Source organism: Argiope bruennichi, chromosome 1 (genome assembly GCF_947563725.1).
Source record: "Argiope bruennichi chromosome 1, qqArgBrue1.1, whole genome shotgun sequence".
NCBI lineage: Eukaryota > Metazoa > Arthropoda > Arachnida > Araneae > Araneidae > Argiope > Argiope bruennichi.
The window spans coordinates 58,606,090-58,630,123 of NC_079151.1; the positions used below are offsets into that span (position 1 = coordinate 58,606,090).

Below are 24,034 nucleotides of genomic sequence, written 5' to 3' on the forward strand. Positions count from 1 at the left end.
AAAATTAAAATAAAAACCTTTGTTTCAAGGTGCTATAAAATTTAGATTTGAAAAAAATAACAATGTTTAAAAATTTAAATTGCGATAAGTATAAGCAGTAATTTAATTTATAATTTAGAATAATTTTTTATTTCAATTTAAAAAAATGCGTTTAAATTAATAGGTTTATTGAACTTTTTCATTTAAACATTGAAAATAATGTTGAATATATTATATTTATATTTAAAACGTAATTTATTCTTTTCATTTTATTATCTGATGATTAAAGTATTAATATCAAAAATAATTCCTTGTCCTTATCAAATTAAAAAATTATTATTTATTTTCCAATAAATCTTATTATAATATTACATTGTTTATGTTCAAGATTAATTCATGCTAGCAGTCTTCATTTTTTTTTCAGTTTTCAAATTGTTCATACTTTATTAATTTGTCTAATAAAATTTCAGAAATCAATTTTGTGTTTTTAATCTGTATTCAAATTTATTCATAAGATGATTTACAATATTCTTAAACTCTGATTGCTTCAAATTGTTTTAACAATAAAATTCAGATTTTTTTAAAATTACACTACCATATTTAGGCTAAAAAACCCAGGAAAACATTTATTTTTATTTTTAAATATTTGAACATAAAATCTTATTTTTATTTCATTACTAAAAACTCATTTACGTTATTTGTAATAATCGATTCATTTAAGTTTTCCAACTTTTATAAAGTTTTATTTATTGCATTCGTTATAATTTAAATTCCAATTAATTTTATCCCTTAATGATTTTTTTAAAACCTTAATTAGAAATGAAATTATCTGAAAAAAATAGACGAAGAGCAGTTTTAAATACATAAAAGTATGTTTTTTTTCGCAATATTTTAATAACGATTTATTCAATATTAAAAATAATTTTTTTGTTCATCCTTTCATGAAATTAACATTTTTCTTAGGGATGATTCATTATTAGCTTTGTTAAGTGTATAAAGTAATCGCTAATTTAATTTTGAACATATAATTTATATTCATCATTAGTTCTAATATATGTTTTTAGAACATTCAATCTTCCTGAGAAATAATGACAAATATTTCGGATTTATTCATAGAAAAAAAAAGCTTTCAAAGTACTTTTTTTAAGCCAGTACCAATTTTCCGCCTCTGCGCGTGTAATGGTAAAATGCATGAGGTTTCGTCAAATTTATTAAAGGGGAAAAAATATTTTCAAAAAAGTTCCAAAAATGTTAGAACACTCGATTTTAATAATTTCTTCATTGCCACTTTTTTCGAGGGACTAAAATGCGAAAATAAATAAAAAAAATGAAGGATTTTTAAATGACAAAATAATAAATAACCTTTTTTCATAAATAAAAACGAAAAGAACAATTTTATTTCTACAGAAATTTTAACTTACACTTTCCTAATTTTTTTTCTTAATATACTATAACATTTACTTAGCTCTTTATAAAAATCAATAAGAACTTTAAAAATGAAATGATTAAGATTAATTTTAAATTAAATTTAATTAAAAATAATAATTAGCTATAATTCATTTGTCTGATTATATGAATCACTGCAAAATATAGCATAAATCGCATCATTCTACGGTGAGTAACATTAGCTACTGTTTTAAATTAATGAATTAAACGGCTTTCATCGCCACAAAATTTGAAACTACTTATGAATCTGTAATATGAATTTCAATTACAGATTTCAGAAGCAGGAACATGCATTGTTAATTCTATTAGATTAAGTTAAATTCTTAAACGTTTTGTGGTTTTTTTTTTCAAAAATTTTTGAAAGAAACACCATCTAATCGAATCACTATAATACAAAAACTAAAAATTTAAAATTATATTCCTAGCACTTCATATAAATTTGATAATGTGTATGGTATTTAAAAAATGAAGTAAAAATTCCTCTGAGAAAAAAAGTTTATCCATGTAATAAAAAAGATATACAAAAACATAAAGGCACTAATGCATATATCTTTTCCACATAGTCACCATGATTGATGAAGCATATTTGCCATCGGTAAACCAATCAAAACCGGCACAGAAAAAAACAGGGAAAGAGAAAGGAAGTAGAGAAACTGTAAACGACAGCTTCCGTTGTCTCAGGTGCCACAAGATACATCCGCATCTCGTTCCCTATAACGATACTGTAAAGGAAAGAAGAAATTTTCCGGTTGATATCTCATCCAATGTTGGAGAGACAATTCTTTCGCGTCTGTGTTGTCTGTGAATTCCAGCTCTATTATGCATGGTCATATCATCCGTAAGATTTTTTATTTTGTATATGGTATCCAGTGTTCTTTTAATGTAGAGGTTGAAATTAGGCCGAAATTAAATATGTGCACATAATCAAGTGTTTTTACACAGCTAAATGCTATTGTTTTTTTAACATTTATACAGTATCCTATAGTATTATTCTACTTTAAAACTAGCTAAATCATTACTCATTATCACTCATTAAGTTTACTCTTAATACATCCTGATGTCTGTCTGTGGGATATAAACTGCTCGAGAGCAGAAAAATTGGAGTAGGAGTATCTAAATAAAAGGGGAGGGGGCTTCTTTTATCATGTATATAAATACCAAATTAGGATGTCGAAAATTCAGCAAGACTCCAAATAAAGTAAACGCACCCATTCTTCCAATGATTTTATAATAACGAGAAAAAAATCTATTCCATTAGCTATAAAAATCTATTTTATTGATATTAATAAAAGGAAGAATTGTATCTAGATATATACCTATCGTTGATTTATACTGTTTTGGAATCTGAAAGATAGAAACTCACATATCAACAGAAATAATGCGTCCTGATGGCATGAATGATCAGCTATTTTAAATATCATTTTAAATTTAAAAATCATTAATTTGGTATGCGTCTCCTATAAAATAAAATTATTGTAGCTACTGTAAATCAGAGTTAATGACTAATTAAAAAAATGGAGGATTCTTCCAATGAAGCTTTTGCTTAATATTGTAATTCTTCATTTACAGAAATATAGAACGCCATCATTAAACAGTGTTACAAATTAGCATTTACAATTTACATTTACTATTTTATTCGTCCAAGTAGATAAATGCTAATAAAAAAGCATTTGTATGATCTTCTTCTTCTCAGAAAATTTTGTGTGACAAATTGATTTCTCTCTTTTTTTTAAATTATTATTCTTCTCATGCAAAGATCGTACAAAAGAACAACAAGAGATGAAGACTAATTATTTACCGAACCGCAGTCCATCTGTTTTGAGCTGGGGATTTCGTAGAAACTGTTTGTTCAGCGCCACACAGGAATTTAAATGAGCACGTATTGCCACCACTTATAGGGCTGAGACATTCGTCTGGATTAAGTTGCTAGACTAGAATCCATTAATTCCAAGTGATGAGGAGAGAATAAGATTCGGTTTAAGAGAGGAGGTTATAAAGGCCAAAAGACAAACCCATTCTTATTTTAATCTAGATGGATGCGGAACTTTATGGAATACAATCATCTGCAAAGTTTCTCTTTTAACTGAGTTATATTCTAATATTCAAGAGCAAATAAATAGCATTATTTTAAAATATTTTTTTTCTATTCTCATAGTTTCTCATAGTTTTCTTACTACTTTTCTGTTGATTAAAATATATTTCATGTAAGATTTTAAAATACATAACAAGATTTCATTACATCTAAAAAAATCCTCTTGGCAAACTGTTAGGTAAAGGTAGATTCCTTTACATGTAAGTTGCTATCTTCCAACATAGATTGTTGATGTTAGAAACAATCAAAATTAAGGCTTTAAAATAAATTATCAGCCCCTAACTTGTAAAATATTGTAGTCGTCGAAAAACTTTAAATGCAAAAGTTGTTCGTATTAATAAGGTGTCAATTTGGCTCATTGAATTTATTTTCTATCTTCAATATTAATAAAGTTATAGTGAAATGAAGATTTAAATTTCGCACCATTTCCACCACCCCTTGAGTTAGATACAAATTTTAAGTGATGAGGGTCATTTACGGACTCGTCTGAGATTTTATATTTCTAACGACATATTCAAAGCCACTTAAAATTCAATCAAAATGACTCTAATCCTGTTCACAAGATAACATGGTCAAAGCTTTATACCCATATATATATGATGCTGATGTCGTGTCGACGTTACCACGGAAAGGGGGTGCAGTAGCTTTTGAGGGTAAATACCCCTGAGCACCCGACGGCAGAAGTCTGCCTTCTAGCTCATATGAACACACAACCCCTTTTTACAGGGGGGGGCACATTCACACACCTCACAGATAGAACACAGATGAACAACCATTCCCGAACCGGGACTCGAACCCAGGCGCCCAGATCACGGGGAAGACGCGCTGCCCCTATGCCAGGACGCCGGTACTCATATATATATAAGAATGGTTTTAGGTTCTAGGGGTCATGATCGGTGAATAACTGAAGAAATGTTTCCGAAGTATGTTCATGAAAACCATTACAATAGATAGTGTGCCTATAGGAATCTACCCAAAACTATTGAAAAATAAAATGTATTAAGTGTGTTGGCCTGTATGATAGTTTAACTCATTTTAAATACCTGTAAAACATCCGAGTCGTATTTCCTATTAAGTTATTTGGCAATGTCTGATGCATGAAGGATTCCATTACTTCTTTAAATCGTCTGATTAAAAAAAGCTGAAAAACATTGAATTTCAATACATGTCTTCAAGGCATATATAGAAATTCAGTTTAAGACAAGTATTGACATTGCAAGACATAAAAGATTGATCTTTCGTTCTTTAATATATCCAATATACAAGTATAATATTTTATACCAAGATTTTTTCAATTTTTATATTAAGCAGTTTGAAATAAATTAAGCAATATTTTCTAAATATTACAGACCACTCTATGGATTTTATAACAACTATTGGAGGAATTAAAGCCTTATTATTCTACTTCATTTATGTATATATATATATTACTTTTCGAAAACCTAAGACATATTCGAAATTTTCAATAACGGAAGGGAAATTCTTTATGGATTTTCTGAAATGCATGAAATGCATTCTTCATGAAGGCATCAATGATCTTATATACAAATTATAAAATTATTATGTGATTGTTATCCATAGCAATATGTTAGACATTTAGAAAACAAACAATATTTTGAAATAACAACTATTTTTTATTTGTTGCTGTAGCAATCAAATCTCTATAAAGTAGAACAAAATTTCTGATGTAAATAGAATGACATGATGACAAACAATTTTCAGAAATTTCCTAGAGCCTCCCAGATTCAGTTATAAAAACCAATAAAATCAAGTTCATTCAGCGATTTTTAATAAAAAAAGTGTTCAAAAAATGCCTACATGAACTTGCAGAACAATGGCAAAAGTTTTAGCAATTGTTTTGGCCAGAAAAGCATTTCTCTTTAAAAAAATTGAAACTCTCTTTTAATATTATAATTTAATTAATGTTGCTTTTGTCTTGTACCATTTCTTAAATATTTAAAAATATTTGTTCATCCATCCATTAAACTTGAAAGCTAACTGAGAACTGCCAAAGAGCAAATTAAGACTTAAAGACATCGGTCATTATTCATTATATTATTTAAAATCAAATTAAAAAGCTAAAATAAAATAAAACTTATTTAGAACAAATAATAGTGTTTGAATTACAAATATGGTGAATAAGTACAACATTTTTTGGGATTTATTAAAATTTTTAAATGCGTTATCTGAAAAACTGTATTTTTTCGTTGTTTTATTTTTCGATAAACATTCTTTCGGAAATATTTTGAAGGTATTACAAAATGAATTTTGCCAAAATGTTTTACCTGGCTCTAACTATGCTAGGAAAGAAAGTTTCACATTTTGGTTCGAATTTACTTATTTTACCGAAAAATATCCATCATTTGTAATAAAAATTTTCAATTTTCTTTAAAAATATATATATATTTAAAATTTTTAAACTACTGGAAATTATTAATTCACACCACAACGAAAAATATCAGTAAGATATCAGTATGTAAGACATAAAAATAATTGAAATATATTCATTAGAGTTTGCTATTATTCTAGAGCAAATAAACAGTATTGGTTAAAAATATTTTTATTCAATTTTCTCATATTTTGAAGTTACTTTAAGATTGATAAAATCTCTTTCTCTCTCTCTTATCATGTTTAGCGTAAATACAAGTGTTAGCAAAATTTAGCTAAGGATTGCTTATAATCCCAATAATTCCAAAGTCCATAAAATTTCACTGGAAATTTAATTTTAATCCTCATTAGAATAAAAAATTGTTTTAATTAATTTTATAAATTTAAAAAAATTCCCCGAAAGTAATCACTTATCTATGCCATTTTCTGATCAGAAAAATTTCTATAGCTTTTCATATATTGATAAAAACCATCTGCTCATTTAAAATTATCATATCATAATGTGGAATTCATAATGAGGGAAAAAGAAAAAAAATCATGTTATATATCATCCAAATCACAGATAACTTATAAAATATATAATGTTATTACAGAAATACAGCTTGTTATTACTTGAAAAAGTCTGCAATATGTTTCATAAATTATCTATAATATTATGAACAAACCATTCGATTTAAACTTGTAAATTATAATTTGTTTTCTTTATGCCTCTTTCTTACCAAAATACTAAAATAAAAATAAAAATAGAAGCATACTTCTTTCAGTTTTTCATTTTAACCAATATATTTTGGTTTCTTGATTATATTTTATTAAAAATTCAGAGATATATTTTATATACTTTTTTAAAAAGACTTTCATTCAGAACATAATCGCATACAATATTTAATTCGAAAATAATATTCCTTGTCAGCTAACTAGATCATGGATATTTATTTTGTGTGTAAATAAATTTGGTTTACGACAAAAGAATTTAATGTTTTTTCACTAAGAAGCTTTGATTGTAAATTGATGCAATTATTCCAATTTAAACTTCTGAGATTTGCATTATGCAATGAATATTTTACCACTTTAAACTAGAAAAATAGCAGAAATTAACAATTCATTGCTCATTTTTAATGAATTGTTAATTTGTAATTTTCTTACCGTAAAGCTTTGAAATATTTAATTGAAACTTAAAATGACAATTTTTTTTCAGATACCTCAGCTGTCTCTTTTTATATTACTTGAAAAAAATATTGAAAGAAAATGAAACAAAAAAATATGAAAAAGAATGGAATTTTGACATTTTTTGTGTTGAATTATTTAATTAATTTTTAGTTCTAATAACTATGAAATAAACATGTTGAGTTCGTTCCTCAACAAAAGGGTACAGGGCTGGGACAATTTTTCTTTTGTGCTATTTTCAAAGGAAAATCACGACTTTTAAATCTCTTAATCGGATTTCAATAGTTCTTTGAAAACTTCTGTTCCAAACATTTCCAATTTAAAAAGCTAACATCTCTGATTAGAATAACAAATGTTCCGAATTTTAGAAGCGGGTAAGAATTTAAAAGAAAGAAAGCATTCGAAGCATTAGAGAACAAAACATTTTAAATCAATATTTTGTTGTCATACATATTTATAATATGTATTGTTTTGTAATGATTTATATCACTAAACCTACTTTTTTTATTTCTTAATTTCAGACTTGCTGAATTTATTAAATATTGGGTAACATCTTTCATCTATTCATACATATCTTAGTAAGCGCAACATAAATATGATTTTTCCTTTTTTTAAATATCATATTTAACAGTCTCTCTGATTAATTTTTTTTTCGAATAAATAAAAAAAACTACAAGATATTTAATTGTAATTTTTTTCACTTTTGATAATGAAGGTATGTTTTATTCCCAAGACGGATGTTCAATTTCCATTCTGCCTATCTAATTTGTGATATAATTAAGAAAAAAAATTAGTATCAGAATTACTCAAAATTGTTTTGACGATTTAACTTACTTTTATAGAAAAAAAGAATTTTTCAAGATAGATTACCCTTTATTGATTAGCAGCAAAATTCTTCAAAAAAATTTTAAAAAATGGAAAATTAATAAAATATTCAACTTTAGTTGCTTTAAAGAATTCTCTAAAGCAGTCTTGTAATATACGAAAAAAAAAATCAAATCAAAACAACATTAAGAAAAAACAGCAATTCCATGAAAATAAATTTCAAAATTCATTTAGCATGTGTATTTTCCATTAATAAATCATATTATTTCAGATAGTGATACAAATGTGACTATCGGGCAGTAATAATCTTGGAAGGAAGGAATCCTCTTATATTAGAATTTTAAAATTTTATATTAATCCATTCGGAATTCACTACGGAAAATTTCTCGGTATTTTCAGTTATTTTAAATTAACTGTTATTATAAATTCTATTAATATTTCTAGTTAGCGTAGTTTGTAATGTTCTGATTCTAAATTTTTAATTACTAGATTATTTTTTATCTAGAAAAATACCTTAAAAGTTTGGGGTTTTAAATAGAAAAAGAAATATTTTGTCATCATTTAGAGATTATTGTTAATTTAACGAACTAAATAATTAATTTCATTATATCTATATCCTAACTTCACACTATTATTTCTGAACATTATATGATATAAAGGAAATTATTTTAGGTATGTTTAAAGTTGTATCAAATAAATAATGCCAGAAAGATGTCACCATTACTTTTTTTTTTTATTTCACTAAAAAATATGACATATCTAACTATTAAAATGATGAATGTGAATATGTAAGTATATCGACGCTTTACATATCAGATTGCTTGAATTAGAGCGATTATGTTAGACATATATTTATTTTAGAGAGCAGAAATGTATCTTCAAAACTAATTAAAATTTTAATTAATTAAAATTTAGCAAAATGTTGACTTTTTCTTCACTAGAACTTCTAAAATTGTTGTTTCAGAAAATTAATTTTGAATCCTTTTAAAATCTAAATATTGTCTCTTTCATTATACCAATTTAGCCTTTGATCAATTTTTTTAAAACTTTGGCGCCTTTAAAAAAAAAAAAATAGGCATAAAACTTTAAAAAAAAATTTTGTGATAAAATTGGCCGTTTTCATTATGTTATCGAATATTAAACGTTCGGTTTATTTCATTGCTGAAAAAAAAAGGAAGAAATATTCTATTAAGTTTATAAGAGGAGTATAAAGCGAGACTTCAGTAACGTCAAAATTAAAGCATAAATGTAGCTGTTATGTTTTTAATAGTGATAATATTGATGCAATGAAGTTTTTAATGATTTTCAATAATGATTCTATGGACTTAACTACGTCAAGATGGATTATGTACACAAGAAACACAGCATTCCGTCAATATTTTTTAAGCAGCAAATTGCCATCGAAATTGAAATCATGGTATTGCCAAAAATTAGATTCTTAATTAGTTAGTTAGATTATTAGAGTTTTAGTTTCAAAATTTCAATTTCAGAGAATTTGATGCTTAAAAACAGTGTTGATGCAATCTTGATGAAAAATTTATTTTAGGAGTTTTTATCACAAATAAAAAATAACAATATTCTCAGGAAGTGATCTATCGCCAAAGGTGAATAAAGATCTGTAAGATTTTTTTTATGTTCTTGGATAATTTAATTATAGCTCTTTTTGTAATTGCACACTTGCATAATGGATTTCGAGGACATGTTTGTCAAATGAATCCAAACTGAAGTTGAATGAAAATAAATTTCATAAAATATTTTTTGGGAACGAATTATTATGATCAATAATAATTATTTATTACATTTTAGTCTTTCATTTATAATTTATTGTGGTCAGATTTCCTTAATTGGATATCAAATGGCATTATTTGCTCGGAATTAAAATCAAATTAAATTAGATAATACATTGCTAATTAAATAAGAAAAATATTAAAATATCGAGTTGTCGAAGATGTGCATAAAATATTAAAAATCTGAAACGAAGAGAAAATTGATTATTTTATTCCATCTTTATAAACATGAAACAAGTTAAACAAAGGTATTTAACCAGTGAGTGGCATAAGGAAAACAAATTTATTTCATTATATGAATGCAAATTTTTAAGAATAAAAGGATTCCGTATTTGAGGATAGATGATAGCTGTTGTCTATATTAATAATAACGTTTATGAAATATATAAATGCAATGAAAACTTTTACAGTACACCATATGGTGCAGTCCCTAATGTAAGAATAAATTAATTTATAAATTCTCTATGTTATATTAATGTAGCAAACATATTAGAAGGCAGCTGTTAAAGATCGATTGCCTATGGAATCGGCTTTCAGTTATGAGCTGGTTTAATAAATAAAGCTTACGATGCAAGAATTTCTTGAACAATCTTTTGGATGAGATAAATTAATCTATTTAATATTATTTTCTTCATTATTTGAAGATCAGAAATATAAAAAGACAGAAATTCTTTAATATTTTTAAATATATTAAAATTTTTACTAGTTTACATCGCAAGAAATTTCAAATAGAATAATCTCAATTACATTTTTTATCTGAAAAATTTATTTTTTTAAGTTATATATTTTTTCCTAAAAAATGATTCTGGGCATTCATATTTGGCGCTTTGTAATAATTTTCTTCATTAATTATATTGATATACTTATGAGAAATAAAACAATAAAATTAATCTTTAAATGGAATAAGGTGATTACATGAGGATGATTTCTAATTTACTTTTTTTAAGGAAGATGAATGATATAGTTTTATAATAAATTGTTACCTAAAATTTCTTTATTGACAATAAAAATTCAGAACGATATGATTTATTAAAGGAGTGAATGGTTTATAAATTAATATGTAAATATTTGAAGAATAAATTCCGAAACACCACGGAAAGATGTATGCCCGTATTAAATAACTTAGTTCTGCAAATTTCAATAGAACAGTACAAAAGCGCTTATAAAGCAACTAAAGAGTTCGCTCCGTGATTACACTCAAAAGAGAGAATTCACTCGAATTGTGTATACTACAGTTTACAAAGCCTCTATTACAGGATACGGAATTTTCTGAACGGATCTCGTATCTTGGTTCTTAATAATTACCCAAATTTCAAGGACCTTCATTATGCCAGGATCCATTAAAAAATCTGTATAATTATCCTCATTTGTAACAGTCTAATTGGACGTGGAAAATTTACAACAATACAATAATTCATACGTTTACGGTGTGATTTGGTTGGCATAGAATGTTTGAATCCATTCATAAATCATTCAGTATATTTTAAACAATCCTGTTATTCAAAAAGAATTTTTTAAGAGTTGATATTTCTTATTATCATAAGCAGGACAACTAACCGACATGGCAATCCAGGCCATAACTTTTGTTTGTTTAATGTACAGTAATATTATATATATATATATATATTATATAAAAAACATCGCACAATATCTATCTTTTGTAAAAAGTAAAAAAATAACCTACTCAAATCTTTAAACATGATAGCTTTTAGTACTTTTCCTTAAAGCCAGTAAGTGTTTTTTTTTTCTTCTTTTTTTGAATAGCAACAATTTTCTCTGAAGTTTATTATTCTGCGCTATTATGTGAAATGCCCTTTGAAATTATTTAAAAAACATATTTGGCTTATAAAAGTCAATGCATTTTTGAATTTTGGTAATAGAAACGAAAATTGCTCAAAACAATACATTTCCTCATATAAATTTACAAAACCTTTAGTTCACAACACTGAAATGATAACTGAACATTCAACAAATAAGCTTTGGTCTTTCAAACAGTTTAATGCATTATTTCGACAAGGGATTTTTAAATTATTATATCGACAAGGGCTTTTGAATGAAGAACTTTCTCCACAGGGAATACTTTCTCCTTTTCCAAGTGCTATCATTGTTCTATAAGATTAAATGTTATATACAAATGAAATAAACGAGGCATTAATGAAAAGAAGAAAATTCTATTGTAGTATTTCAAGATGAGTTAAAAAAATTATTTAATGTAATTTTTGAGCAAATCATATTTTCAATATTAATACAAACAATTGGTATTAAAGGATAAAGCATTGATGCAATTCAAGATTCGAACTTAAATGAACTGTCATTACTTGTAAAATTTATCTACTGTTTTTATTATAAATTTAATATTCAGAGATTAGCATTGATTTTTATTAAATAATTTTTTTTCGGGGCAGTGATAATTCAGCATTGTTATAATTTTGCAAACAAAATGTTGAAAAGGGGAATATATATATATATATATATATATATATATATATATATATATATATATATTGTAATAGGTTTTCCCTCATGCTTCGTAACAAAAATGTTATATCCTTGCCCACACAAAAAAATTGTGGAATTTAGGAAAAAACCACACCAAGAGAGCTCAGATCTTTATTTTCAGAACCTTACATGAGAGTTGGGAGATTCATAAAAACAGTATTTCTTTTTATTAACTGCATGTCTTTGGTGTAAAAGAGTTATAAATAGAATTGGAGGAATTTTAATTCTATTGTTGAAGAATATTTGTTAGGGAAAAAATCCGAATATATACTCTGGACGCCTTTTTTTCGGTCTTTCGAAAATAAAATTGTACACAGAACTACTCATCTAATCGCAAAAGCACATATTTAATCTCTTATATTAAAGTACTGAGCTTTTGATTATTATGTTTAGATGTGGGAGAAAATATAGTTCATTCCCTTTTAGCAGATTTGATTAAAATTTTATAAAATTTAACGCATTAGATGCTAAATCTGTGTGCCAAATTTCATAACAAGTTATTTCATTTGTTGCTGTTGTTGTTTCTAATCCCAGGTGTTATAGCTGCGCTATACCGTCTCCATGAAACCGAACATCTCTAAAAAGTCCAAAAACAATAGCGGATTCCTTAAAATCTTAAAATTTAAACATTTAAATATGTGATTGGGGGAGGCTTGATCTGCCTTGCACCAAGGACATTCAGCAAAGATCTTCCGACCGTGTTGGAAGGTGAGGAATTTGGTGTGCCCACTCAAAAAACGAGAGAGAGCCGTTTGCTGTTTTCTAGAGATATTCAGGCGGTGACACCAACCAGGACTCTTACCAAAGTACCAAGGATGAACAGATGGGACTCTCCAAAGTGCACTCGACTCCATCTTTTTGATAGAGGAGATTTCAGAGTAAGTTAGTGTTGCATGACCTTAAAATATGTCAGCTGAGGCAGTCTTCGCTAAGTTATCCGCAATCTCATTACCATTTAAACCAACATGTGAGGGGACCCATTGAAAATGTATAGAGTGTATTCTCTGTTGAATTTGTGCATCGATCTTATATGCATGCAAAAGAGCAGAACGAGAGAAGTACAATTCCTGGATAGATTTGATTCAAAATTTAACGTATCTACAATTTAAATGCCAAAATTCTGTACTAGAATTTACTTCTCTTTATGTTTTGCAGTTATCGTGTTAACATATATTCATACAGTTGCACAGACTGATTTTCTCTCAGTGAATTTTGATAAAAATCTACGAATTGGTTTGGTGATGAGTTTCTTTCTTTTAAAGTTTTCTCTTATGGAAATTTTAATGAGCTTTCCAAAACAGTTAATCTCAATGATCTATTTATATATATATATATATAGTTCAGATATTGTTTAAGAATTGTGGGCACTTTCTGTTCTAGAGTTGTTTCCATGATTTCTGTCTTATAATTCTTAAAGCCCATCTAGGATAATGTCGAAATAATTTATATTCGAAATTTATCACCCATGAAGTCTAATTAATATACTTAACCATCTCTTTTGACGTCTTTGGCAAACTCAGGGCATCCAATACAGCATATATTGAAATTCTTCCATTTACCAATCTCGAGGAAATCACAGATAAAATTATACATGATGTTCAAGATTTGTGTCGTCTTATTTATTTTCTTCTGTTTTCATAATGCTTAGATTCAGATATACATTTCAGAAATATTATACATATAAATCATTACTCACAGTTGCATATCCAAATGAGTAATTGCGACACTTCTTAAAGTACACGTTTTTCATTTCTTCGGAATAGTTTAATTCAAATAAACAAGAAAATTGAATAAATAAAATAAAATATAAACCTAACACCTTTAGAATGCATAAGAATTTTCAGCCACATATATTACATTGTTTTATTCATTTAATAGAACATTTTAAAACAATGAAAACAAATAATATATATTTTATTGCATTAAACTTTCCTCTCACTTTTATAACAACTTCTTCCCGAGTGACTTTCCTTCCGCATTCATCCAATTTATCTCTTCCAAATTCCGGCAAAACAAATTTCAATTTTCCATTTTTCATAAATAATTCAATCCTTTATTTTGCTCCATAAAGAAGACGCAGAAAGATGTTACTCTACAATGCGAGAGATAAGATCTGCGTATGACATAGGCAGCAGCACATGATATTGAAGTCTCGTCAATTATCCGGAGGCAACAAAAAATTAATTAGATTTCTGCTCCTGTTTGCAGTTAATGGAATTCTAACATTTTGCTTAAGCAATATGAGAAGATAGCCAAGGAACAATGATTTACTATAAAAGTGAGCTGATGTTTTTGCAATTAACTTCACGAATGTTGGGACGATGAAATTTATCCTTCCGAGGCTTTATTTTGTAGATGTTTGATAAAGCTATTTTTAAACGTATGAAATGCGAAGCTAGTTTTAAATTGATTTTACCACATAAAGCCATCAATTTTTAAAAATATAGGCAGAAAGGGAGTTTGTATCTAATGCAGCGTATTTAATTTATTTCTTTTAGAATGATTTTCTTTTGATAACGCTATTTTTTCTGTGTGTTGATATGTATTAGAAGTATGTAAAATGTGTTTTCGCATCATCGTTATCTCTTTCAGAGTTTCCTTTTAAAACTAACGCAACATTAGCCTTCTTCATTTGGTATTTCTGGAGAGGTAACCTATTTCGAGGTATACTTTATTAACTTTTTAGTGTTATTATTATTTTAATATGAGTTTAAATATGTTCAGAAATCTTTTGTTTGGTGTTTCCTGAAAAGTAATCTATTTCGAGATACTTTATACCTTTATTCTTATTTTAATATGGATTTTAATATGTTCAGAAATTATTAAAATAAAACAGAATATTTAGCAATGTTACCGAATCCATTTGGGATCCACAACACTTATTGTAGGATCTAGAAATATAAATCGCATTTATCAACTATATTATATAAATAATTATATATATAAATCGCAAACACACAAAATTAATATTTTTTATTTATTTATATCAATTTAAATGATAATTAAGCAGGAAATTTAAGGAAATGAAATACAATAATATGTAAATAAATATTTTTCATTAATCACAGTTTTATAACTTGCATTTGAAAAAAAAAATACCATTTGCTAATAAAAATAAAAAAAATTTAAAAAATATCTAAATGTTAGATTTTTTGCACGCATTATAATTAGAACTCAAAAGAGACTTGTTAAATCCTTCCGCTTTATGCATAAATTAAACACTTGTTTTAGTAAAAAAATATTCCAAAATATGGTCAGGTGTTTCACATTAGATTTAGGACATTTTGATTTTTTTACAACGCATTAAATCTTTTGAACTAGCTCCTTTTTGATACGAAATGTGTGCTGTTTCATTTGAACAGAAATAAATTCTTCCTTTCTTAAGGTGGTAAAAGATCCAAGACTTTAACTATTACTTTTTTTCATAACTTCGGCAAGTTAAATTATAAATGTCTCAAGCATTTCCACATTTATTTAAATTATATATATATTCATACTCATAAAAATGTTTCTTATGCATGTGAAATATTACTTTTGGTAACATCAAAGAAGATTCTTTAACAAATATAATTCTAAGATTATATCAGAAGATAGAATGCTACAATGTATAACATTTTTAACAGATACTACTTATTGTCTGCTGTAATTAAGTTCAACTTTGCAAATAAAAAAGTATATGTGGTGTTTAAGTGCTTAGCAGTAATCACTAGGGGATTTTAATAGTCAGTCAGTTCATGATAAATATATATTTATTTTGAGGTTATCTAGAATACAAATATTAGTTTATTACCCTCTACAATATCACTAGCTCTTACCAAAGCTCTAGCAACATTTTTGCTTTACCACGAATTAACTGTGACTAGTTTTTAGAATCTACTAATTCGTCAAAGCACACGCGCATGTTCAGACAGCAGTTTATTACATCCTCAAATTATAGCTGACTTTCGCTGACAATGATTTTGAGGAAAACTCATTAGCACTAAATATGAAATATATTGATCGTTACAAGCCCAAATCATAAATATATTAAATATAATACTTATTTTTACAACCAAAGGATAATTTAATACCTATCACAGTTAAAATATAATATTAAAAAGCACCCAATGATTCCTAGGGATATAATTTAATATTTGGGATTTTACTCAAAACGATTTTATCCTTTGTTTTATTCTCATTTTGAGTTAGTTAAATTGGTTTGATTATAGTATATCTATATGTATGAAGTGATGCGTCATTAGGAAAGCGACAAAAAGTGATTCTTATATTTCATTAAATAGTCCAATCATTAAAATTTAAATTTGATTAATAGTCATTACAAATTATTTACTATTAAATCATTCGAAAAATTTTATAAAAATCAGTGTATATTTAACATTTGACTGGTTTAAATCTGCAATTGTGTGTCACATAAGAACAATTAATTTAAAACTTAATTAATGCACAAAATAAATTCTCTTCAGTCGTTGTGTCAAATTTGGAGTAAAGAGGTCTCTACAATTATTTCACAACGTTTTGTTTTCGAATAATATATTGCCTTTTGCGATACGTTAATCCATATATGACCTACAACTTTGCAACTTTATTTCGTCCATCTTTAAATTTGATGAAATTTACATAGTATATTATGGTCATTATTAAAATAAAATTATTAATGAGTAAACATTTAAAAATTTCTTAAATATGATTGATTCATTTTAACTTAAACAAGCACAGCATAATTTTTTTCTAATTCAAGCAAATTCGAACTTAGTACAATTCCATTTTAATAAATGAAATTGTACAAATTGCCAATAACATTATTACAATATCCTCACGGTATCGGTATTATCAGGCAACCTGGCCCATATTTTGCACAAGAGATTATGTTAAAGGGAAAATGAATAAAACACCATACTACCGTACATATACAAGTAGTGGCTGATTTAAAATTGTTACATTAGGCAGGAACATTATGAGACCATTTTAATAAGTGGAACGATATATTACGATTATTATTATTTTAAGTTATTATTGCTTAATTTTATTAACTTTGTGAATATGTATTTTTTTTAATTTACTGTGCACTCACCTTTTGTACCAAAATTATCAATTCATATTCTATTAATAACTTAAGCTCATATTTACCTGATTAATATCTGATTAAGCGCTAATACTATTCTAACATATGCAAAAAAATTATTTTTTATAAATTTATTTATGACATCTAGAAAAAAAACGAGTTTTCATCCAACCGCATTGTGACTATCCAACTAATTAGAATTACGTCACTACAGGCACAAGTTTTGGCACAAAACATATTGTTAGACAAATATCGTGGCTGAAATTAAGTTTAATTAAAAAGTTAAGAAATTAAAAAAGAAACTTTTTTGAAAAGTGAAAAATGTTTAAACATAAATCTTTCCTAAATATTTCGAAAACAATCTAGCATAAATATTCATCATGTAAGTATTTCGTAATTTTTAAACTGAAGTAAATTATTCTAGGGATGCATTATATGTACACTGTGCGCAAAAAGTCTGTAAAAACTTTAAAAATTTATAAAACCCGGAAAATTAAGCAGAATAAAAAACGTGTTTGCAGGTTTAGCATCGATAAGTCATGGAATTTTTTTTAAGATAAGAAAAAAATGATAAAAAAAAGGCAATAGGTGGCGTTTCGTATATAAGGGAAAGAATAGACACCCAAATAACAAAAATAATGTTATCAAATCATTTATTATTTCAATATGGAATATGTCTACCAAAATAACATTACCCATTGCAGGTTTGTCACAAATACAGCAACGGCAGAGTGCAGAATATCAAGGCTGTATACATGACATCTCTCGGAGGACTGAATCTTTCAATTCCGACAAATTGGATGGACGGGATCGATACACACGAGATTTTGAATTTCTCCATAACTAAAAATCTGCTGTTGTCATATCTGGTGACCGAAGAGGTCATGGAAACTTCCAGTCTGCTAATGATTATCTCTTCTCCGAACGTCTGTAGCATGAATTCATTGACTGGAGTAGCAGGGCGACTTGTCGCTCCATTTTGCATAAACGTAACAGCAGAAGGCGTTCTTTTTCACGCAAACATGGATAACCTTTTCGCCCAGCAGCGTCAAATAACACTGTGTATTTACTTTCACCGTTTTCAACCCATTTACTGGATTTGCTTCAAAGAAGAGGTGTCCTATCACCTACACCACACTGTGACTTTGGCGGAATGCAGTGGTTTCTCAATGTACAGTCGTGTATATGAAGTCTCACAGATGCGACAGTTATGTGCACTAATTTCGCCACGGAGCGAAAAATGAGCTTCATCTGTCCAGGAGGGATCTTGCTCAATTTTAGAGAGGCCCACACCTCGCATATTCTTCTCTCTCTAAGGTAACGCTAAAAGCTCATGGCAAGACTGTTATTCTGGATCAAGAGCGTAAGTATTTATAATCTCCTGCGTCATTTGCATATTTTTAACTTAATCGTTTATAACAGCACCATCTGTCGGCTGTTTTTTTTAAAAAAATTTCTTATCTTAAAAAAGATCCCGTGACTTATTAATGCTAAATCTTCAAACTATTTTTTATTTTGGCTATTTTTTCAGGTTTTATGATTTTTTAAATTTTTTACGCACTTCTTACCCACTCTGTATTTTATCCACATGCAAGTTTCAATAGGTATATTATGAATTTGATAAAACTTTTTGAACACTTTTAGCAAATTGATCGATTGGAGAAATTAATGGAGATAAAGCAGAAGTGTTTCTCTTGCTAAGTTTCAGTTGTCGGTGTGTTGCAGCCTCTTGAAATATGCTGTCAGCTTAAGTCTTCAAGAGAATGCTCCGATCGTGACAACGAGGCTTTATGACCGTTACGGTTACCTCTTCCGCTCGCTCTGAAGAGCCGATCAATCATTATTGGGACTCAAAACCTATGGAGGCCAACTTAAAGCCAAGTATTTATTTAAGGCGGCTTATTTTTTCCACGTTTTTCTCTAGTTAGAAAAAGAAACTCATTGTTTATATATATATATATATATATATATATATATATATATATATATATAACGAAAAACCGTTTTGTTCTCACTTGGGTATCAGTAAAAGAAAACTCTCTGTTGCTTTTTTTAAAACTTTGTTTTCGGGGGGAGAGGGGGGGGGGCTTTATCTGGAATGGTGATTTCTCACTTCTTCGGAATAAAGAAGAAATTTTTCTTGAAAATTTATGGAAAAAATAGCTGCTTTCGATTGCTGACAATGTTTCATGATTGATTAAAATCTTTAAACAATCACGATATTACATTTCGTCTAGGGACATAGAAAAATATTTAGAAAAATCAGAAATACCAATCTTCACAGAAAGTATATAAATCTTGATGATAATGAAACAGTTCATTATGAATAAAATTACCCAAAAAAATTTGAAACACTGGTTCTTATATAGATTTCAATTTCAATAAGAAACAAATTGATTATTTAAATTTAAGAGAAATAAAGAGGTTTCAGTTTTTAAGCAATATAAATTTTTTTCATTCTTTTGCTGAATCCAATTTTTTTTGAAAATATTATTCAATGCAGTAATTTACAAAATTTAATAGCTTAGTATATATTAAAGAATTTCATAAATTCTTGCATTAGGAATGCAAAAAAACTGATATTTTCATAATTATTTCTAAACATTTTTTTTATTAATTCTATTTAAAAATTGCTTCCAACTACTATTTTTTTTTATTTCGTATGGTCGAATCAGATATAAGGTAATCAGCATTGAAAATCTGACTAACAACTTTTAACAATTTTAGATGAAAGAATTAAATTTGAAGAATTCTTACAAATATTATGTAAGAGTTTAATTCATAATTTGTATTTCTTTTTTTATATCATATCAACAGAAATGTAAATGCTTTGCGTTATGAATTTTTTATTTTACTTGAAGCAATTTTTTTTGAATTGGTGAAAGTATGATTATATAAAACTCTTTTTACACATAGCTACAGAATAATTATAATATTTCCAAAATATATTGAGTTAAGTCTTTAATTTTCCTTTATTTTTATTTCAAGAAATTTTACATACATCAATTATGCAAATAAATTAATGCAAGCGTATTTTAATTAATAATATAACAAGAAAAAAAGTTTTAAAAAAGACATGCTTTTTATTATGTCTATATTATGTAATGTAACTCTAATGTAAAGATTTTACTTTTCAGATATATCTATCAATGTTGTTCAAGAAATCAATGTGTTAAAATATCTGCTAAATGAAAATCTAGCAATTTTGTTCTTTAAAATCATTTTTTATAATCCCAAAATAAAAGGCATCACCACAGATTTTAATTTAAAAAAACTAACGATAAGTTTATTGAGGATATTAATTATTAATATTGACTATATGAACGAAACATTAAATTAAGAACGTACTTGTTACTGTGATAAGGTATTTTGAAATAGTTAAAAATTCTTTGTTACCTGAAAATAATTTTTCCTTCTTACTAAACTGAAGACGCAATCACCCCGATGATTATTTTATATATCACTACAGGAAATGAAAATGATGTATTCAAAAAATTGAATAGTATATATATATATATGAAATTGCTTTTATCATCATGACATTTTTGTTATAGAATAAAATTTCTTTATATTTATTTTTTCGCCTTTGATTTTTTCAATATATTTGACACAATTTTCAAAATCTATTATTGTATTTTAATAAATATTGAATAAGATAAAAAATAATAACAGTAAGCAGAAACTATTTCGGTACCAGTGCTACTTTTATCAAACATGCATGATATTAAATTTTTTTCATCCTGTTTCGAAATTAAGGAAATAACAAAAATATCAAAGGAATTTTTTTTATTCAATATTAATTCACCTGAAAGTAAAATATTTATTTTTCTCTTATCCATCTTCTTACATTCCTTTTTTGTTACTGCTGTCCTTTCATCATATATTTAACAAGTTTTAAAATTTATAGAAATTTCAATTGAAATAGCCGGGATATATTTTAGAAATATGAATTAGATCTTTTTGAAAAAAACAGTGTTATACAAAAGCTAAACAAAAATGTGTCATATTTTCTTTGTAAATGAAAATAGTTCCAATTTATATAGTTACAAAATATTTTTGCTAAGTATTTAACTATTGAAAATAGTTTAAAATTTTGAAAACGTTGTATCTTCTTTAAAAAGATTTTAAGCTTTTACTTTCAGTACATATGAAGTAAAATTGTGATAAAATCGATGTGTTTTGAGACACACAAAGAGATGAAATTTTCCTCCTAGAAATTATTCTTGTTTTAACTATTACAGTGCAAATATAGAAATGTTTTCAGTTAAAGCATATTTACATTGTATAGTACTGTGTTGAAATTTTTAGAGACATTTAACTTTGGAAAACTATTTCTTTTTTGTATGAAATTAATATGAAGGTATAATTGAAAGAAGTGGGTGTGATTTGAAAGATCCGCAGTCAGTAAATTTTAGTTTAAATATTTATTTTTGTTCCACCATAATCGCACAACATTACGTAAAGGAAATGTCATTAGAATTTTTAAAGAATAAAATTATTTACTTTTATCATATCACTCCGGATTCTTTTCAATATTTTCAATAACATGTTTAAAGTAATTTCTTCTCTCCATGATTTCATTTGTAGATATTTTAATTTATTATTTCTTAGCAGTTAATATTGTTTCAAACCTGTAATGTTGCTTCTCAGCACGTTTAGTTCAATCACGGGAAAGACCGTTTTATGTCCAGCTTTGTTGGGTGCTGATCGGGCGCCGCGTCAAAGTAGGTGATAAACTTGCCGACCATTTGGCGACTTTGGCTACAAAATAGATATTACTGGAAAATTCCAAAATTTTAACAACAACAACAAAATTTTAACAGCAATTTGAGCCAACAGGAATCAAGATACGCCTGACTGGTCCAGAATCTTCTCGGCCCGTCTTCCAGGAACTATAAAAGGTCGGTAGTCTGAAGCTACGGTCGTAGTCATAGTGGTGAAACAACTCGTGGAGAGGATAATGAATAAACGACGGAATAGTTGAATAGACCGGTGAAGAACAAGTATTGCTTGGAGCTCAAGTGATTGCTGAACTGAGCTGTATGACGCTATTTCAACGGAGTCTCTCTCAGTGGCGGGCATTTTCCTCTTTGAGTGTTGATGGTTGAACAAGCTCTCCATTTGCCTCCTTAGTACTTGTTGTTCAGAAATTCGGAGAGGTTTTTCCAGCTCAAGCATTCCTCTTTGTCATCTGATCGTTGTTCAAAAATATGAACAGCTTAAAACAACTTTAAAATTGTAAGTTTTAATTAATTTTTTCGGAATGGAAGGAGTTAAAACGTTTCATCATTATCATATGGTAATCCTGCGTGTATTTCAGGACTTCTTGGGTTATCAGAACTAGAGCTTATAAGTTGAAAATCATTAGTTGCACACTATGTATTTATATTATCATCTTCCATAATTGTTTTTAACCTAAAATGGAATTTAATTCATTATAGTCTTTATTTCCATTTGTCACAACATGAAGACTTATTTTTAAAAAAAATCATCTAAATAGCAACATGAAAATTTTTGAAAAGATTCTTTTGTTTCTCTTTAGTATGAAAAAACAATATTTGTGAAATTTAAATGCAACAGAGTAAGTTAGTTTAGGGTATATGAATAGTGATAAAATATGATCTCTACATAATATCACAATTTATACAATCATGTCCTAAGATCCGACTGGTTCTAACATATCTATTTAATTAAATGTCTTATCAATGCTATGCTCTACGAATAGTCGAGGAAAACTAAAGTAGTTATTTTTAATGAAAAATACCTCTAGCATATGTCTTTTAAATCAAACGTCGTTCTTAAAATTGCGTTTTAATAAAATGCGTAGATATGAAGAGGCTTTTGCCATTTTACCCTAGTAGGTATTCAACTTCCTCATTTGCAAGAAAAAAGATTTTTTTTTTGTTATTATTAGTAAGATTATTAAGAAAGAGGTAACTGTATTAGAAATTTTTCTAATGTTTCATTATTTAAATTAAAACTACGATTCAATTTAAGTAAATCGGTAACTACTTTTAAGACACAATTCGCATTTTTGGCTGAAACCGTTAAAAATAACTGAAAATTATTCATTTTAGCATGTTTATTTCTTTATTTCATAATTTCTTTAAATTGGCTAATTGGGTTTCTTTCTTAGAGACACCATTAAGCCAATCAATAAATACACATTTTTCACCCAGTTTCTGACCTTAGATTTATCTCAAATGGAATCTTTTAAAAATTTGCTCAGTTATTAAATCTTTGAGATCATAAATACTACTTATTTGTAAGGGATAAATATATACGAAATTAAGTTGAAAGTGTCTTACTAATTTATGTTATTTTACATAAGTTTATTTTTAGAAAATTCAATAATCATTTGATTTAGCTTTAAAAATTGTTCTTCAATGAGTAAGAAATAAATAATTTTATTTGGCATAAAAATATAATTTCATACAACCGAACTGGGGAAAAAATGGAATATACTTGGGGAAAAATTTCAAATAATATATAATGGAATAGTAAGAATATGGTGTATATCTTGAATAATTTCATTTTTCATATGAAAATCAAAATTTAGCATCAAAGTAAATAACATAAATGCTACAGTTTTTTTTCAATTAAACTTATTTCAACCAGATATTTCACAACTTATTATAATTATTAGTGTAGCTTTATAGTTACACACTACGCAATCTAGTTAGTTACTTTTCACATTTCTGCAATAAGAATAAATATAAATAAAAATATAACGATGGAAACTTTCTGCCTGTAATGAATTCGGCAATAATATTTTAAACAAAAATTATGTTA

General features: G+C 27.0%; 1 long non-coding RNA gene across 1 annotated transcript in view; it reads right to left on the reverse strand.

Annotated features, from left to right (window-relative positions):
- Nucleotides 1-22,439: 22,439 nt before the first annotated feature.
- Nucleotides 22,440-24,034, reverse strand: part of LOC129981320 (uncharacterized) — a 141,240-nt gene continuing 139,645 nt past the window's right edge. The window contains exon 3 of the long non-coding RNA XR_008785301.1: nucleotides 22,440-22,657. This is a non-coding gene — a long non-coding RNA (uncharacterized LOC129981320). The remainder of the gene's footprint in view (nucleotides 22,658-24,034) is intronic.